The sequence below is a fragment of the Egretta garzetta genome, unplaced genomic scaffold, assembly GCF_000687185.1.
Source record: "Egretta garzetta isolate BGI_Z169 unplaced genomic scaffold, ASM68718v1 scaffold356, whole genome shotgun sequence".
NCBI classification, from domain to species: Eukaryota; Metazoa; Chordata; class Aves; order Pelecaniformes; family Ardeidae; genus Egretta; species Egretta garzetta.
Genome location: NW_009260019.1, coordinates 369,013 through 369,379, shown reverse-complemented (window position 1 = coordinate 369,379; position 367 = coordinate 369,013).

The window sequence follows — 367 nt, the reverse complement described above, 5'->3', positions numbered from 1 at the left end:
GTTTTAGCAGACAGCACTGCATGTTAGTTTACAAACCCAGCCCTGCACGTTTGGCCTCTGTGAGTGTTCAGTTTCCCCATGGAGCACCCTTCTGCCGTTCCACCTTGGTGAAGACCGTGTCCTCCTCCGGTAGACGTGCAAGTTCCTCCTTGGCACATGTGCAGACACAGTTTCGGTTTTTTGTTCCAGACAGGAAGGTCTTGATCCCCCCCAAGTTCGTTTCACAGGCAGGCTGCTGCGGGGAGCAGCGCTGAGCATACGCGACCCACCGGGAGGGTGGGACGGCCGCGCGGCCCACGAGGGGTGGGGGGCACGCACCCCCACAGCCAGGCTCGCCCGGCACACAGCACTGGGCCGGCAATGGCGT